The following is a 4,121-nucleotide window of genomic DNA, read 5'->3' as shown; positions in this document are numbered from 1 at the left end:
CTGCAAAGTTAACATGTCGAGTGATGTATGTGTATATGTTCTTGGAGAATATATACACATAAAATTGCACATAAATGAATGTATTGTGACAAAATTAATCCTTAAAATTGAAGTTGAATTTTATATTCATAAGTAATATTTTGGTAAAGGGAGAGCTGACAAAGGCATCTGTGATGATTAAATGCGAAACTTCAGAAATCTAATAAGAGAGTTTGTTTTACTTTCTACATCTATGCGTTAAAGTATCAATCGTTTTAAAGATATTTACCTATTTGTTCAGGTATGTATGTAGATATGTATGTAATACATACGCATGATGTATCTATGTGTATATGTGTGAATGTACGCTTGTATGTATGTGACGGAAATGCACCTCAGATTTTTCGGTAAACAACAACAACCACAACAACGACAACAACAACCACAACAACAACAACCACAACAACCACAACAACAACCACAACAACAACCACAACAACAACCACAACAACAACAACCACAACAACAACCACAACAACAACAACCACAACAACAACAACCACAACCACAACAACAACAACCACAACCACAACAACAGCCACAACAACCACAACAATAACCACGACAATAACCACGACAATAACCACAACAATAACCACAGCAGCCACAACAGCAACAGCCACATCAGCAACAGCCACAACCATAACCACAACAACCACAACAATAACCACGACAATAACCACGACAATAACCACAACAATAACCACCACAATAACCACGACAATAACCACAACCACAACAACAACAACCACAACAACAACCAGCACAACAACAACCACAACAACCACAACAACAACAACCACAACCACAACAACCACAACAACACAACCACAACAACCACAACAACCACAACAACCACAACCACCACCACCACCACCACCACCACCACCACCACCACCACCACCACCACCACCACCACCACCACCACCACCACTAACAACAATGATAATAATAATAATAATAGTAATAATAATAACAATAGTAGTAATAATGATAATAATGATACTAACAAAATGAAACCTAATGGAAATAGTTTTCTATCAACAGGTAGACAGTCCGAAGCAACCAGAATAAACGGAATAGTCCCGTCGGTAGGAGAGAGATTTAGGGTAGCTAACATACAATTCTTATTTTCACTCACGATTTTGCGTTAAGATGTGTCTACGTCCGTGCTTCCTCTTAATGTATGTGCCGATGTTTCACAAACATAAAAGTAACAGGATATTTTCAGGTTGAAGCATGTAAGCGTTCTTGTACAGTTTGTTGCTCACAAGAAAAAGGGTGGAAATGGGTAGAGGGGATTGAATGGGTGAGGAAGTGTGGAGTTAAAAAAAATTCCCCCCCCCCCAAAAAAAAAAAAAAAAAAAATCCCAAGAAAAAAGGTCCTAAGGCGCGACGACCGACCCCCGAGGGAATGAACAAGTTAGGAGGAGGACAACGAGATGTGAGGCTGGGAGGAAGAGGAGGAGGAGGAGGAAGAGGAGGAGGAAAAAAAGGAGTAGGAGGAGGAAGAAGGAGGTTCAGGAGGGCTAGGGAGGAGAAGTTTTGAGAGGAGAAAGGAGGATTATGAAGAGGTGATAGAGTAAATGCATATACACTCATACATTGTACATTGTACGTAAGCACACACACACACACACACACACACACACACACACACACACACACACACACACACACACACACACACACACACACACACACACACACACACACACACACACACACAGAGCTCGTGGCGCGGTTGGTAGAGTCCCCGACCGTCACTACGCCGGTCTGGGTTCGAATCCTGCCCAGGGCTGAAATAATTTCAGTATCGCTGCGCTTCGAGTCGTTACTCCAACTCTCGTGGGCGGGGAGTTGGGTGTGTGTGTGCATGCAAGGTCACAGTATTACCCATAGATCGGTCATACGAGCTCTGAGCTCTCTTCCGAAAGGGAAATAATAGTCGATCACGAGTCCAGCACATGATCCAAAGACCAAGGTGAATACACACACACACGTCCAACACATGATACAAGACCATGGTGAATCACATATACACAAACACACACACACACACACACACGCGCGCGCGCGCACATGTACATATACACACTCACACCCACACCCATACTCACACCCACCCACACCCACACCCACCCACACCCATCCACATACAAATACACACACACAAACACACACACATACACACGCACATGTACACACAGAATGTATATATACGAGTATATATATATATATATATATATATATATATGTATATATATATATATATATATATTATATATATATATATATATATGTATATATATATATATATATATATATATATATATATATATATATATATATATATGTATATGCAAAGAAATCACAAACAACACGTGATTCACGGAATGTGCATCCACAATCATTCTCCACTCATCCCTATCTCCTACCTCTTCCCTTTCTTGCTCAATAGACGTTCCCCACCTGCTCAGTACCTCCTTCACCCCATCCATCCATCTCATCCTCGGTCGTCTCTTCAAGTTCACTCCTTCCTCCTGTGCCTTCCATACCTATTTTACTAATCTCTCATCACCCATTCTTTCCATGTATCCAAACCATTCCAATAATGTTTCATCAACCCTAGCTGCCATCTCCTGTTCCACTTCCGCTCTCCTCCTCACCTCCTCGTTTCTCACTCTATTCAACCTAGTAACCCCTACCATACTTCTCAGATATTTCTTCTCAAACGCACATAAACTTTTTCTCTCTGCCTCTATTAAATTCTAAGTCTCTGCTCCGTACAATGCCTTCGGCATAATCCCCATTTTATACAATCTCCTCCTTGCATCCATTTGCCAATTGCCTATTTCTCATAACACTTTTTAATCCCCTAAGGCTTTTACTTGCTTCTCTCAATCTACATTCTACCTCCACCTCTACTCCTCCCTTTCCTGTCACATGTGACCTCAAATACCTAAAGCTATTCACTTCCTCCAGCCTTTCTCGTTTCAGACTAACTTCCAACTCACTGCCATCATCTAACCTTTTACATCTCATCATCTTACTTTTACCCACATTTACCTTCAACTTTATTCTACCTTATACCTTCCCAAACTCCGTCACTAACTCCCTTAATCCTGCCACAAGTGCAATATCGTCAGCAAACAACAACTGGCTCACCTTCCACTTTTCTCCATTTTCTTTAACCATCTTTAGTCCCATGCCCATTACCCTCGCCTTTACTTCACGCACCACCCCATCCACGTATAAATTGAACAGCCATGGCGACATGACACACCCCTCAAACCACTTGCTCTCTCCATTTGCCATTCTAAAACAGGCTCTAATACTCTCGTAAAAAACTCTTGACTGCCCTTAACAGCTTTCCCCCAATCCCATATATCTCCAAAACCTCCCACAGTGCCTTCCTATCTACCCTATCTTAAACCTTTTCCAAATCCATAAAGGACCAAAAAACATCCTTACCCTAGCCTAAAACTTTCTCACATATCTACCTTACCGTAGAAATCTGATCCATGCAACCTCTATCTTTCCAAAAACATACTGTTCCTCACCAATTACTCCTTCTGTACCTCTTTTAATCCTTTCAATTAAAACCCTCCCATAAACCTTCTCAACTATAATCGACGAACTGATCCCTCTGAAACTACTACAATCACATATCACCTTTTCCCTTGTAAAGTGGAACTATACAGGCACTCTTTTAGTCCTCATACACTCTACCCTCCCTTCGAGACACATTAAACAATCTCACTAGCCAGTCCACTATCACTGTACTTCCTTTCTTCAGACACTCTGTACATCCATCTAACCCAGGTGCCTTACATGTTCTCATAATTTCCAGAGCTACTTGCAGCTCATATTTTCTTATTTATCTGACTGGACCCAGTCTTAGATAAGCCATGGAACGGAAATAGCTTTGGTTGTGTTTGGCACTTGAGTTATGCAATGAATTAGAGGAAAAAGCAATGAGCAAACTTATGTTGTGTTTGAATTAGTAAATGACTGACACTAATGCACTAGAATGATAGCCTTCCTCTTTGTATTATTGGTCAATGTATCCGAAATTCTGT

Source organism: Oratosquilla oratoria, chromosome 6 (assembly GCF_046742065.1).
Source record: "Oratosquilla oratoria isolate Oo_2021 chromosome 6, ASM4674206v1, whole genome shotgun sequence".
NCBI classification, from domain to species: Eukaryota; Metazoa; Arthropoda; class Malacostraca; order Stomatopoda; family Squillidae; genus Oratosquilla; species Oratosquilla oratoria.
The sequence above is the reverse complement of the archived record's forward strand: the minus strand, read 5'-3'. Positions refer to the sequence as shown.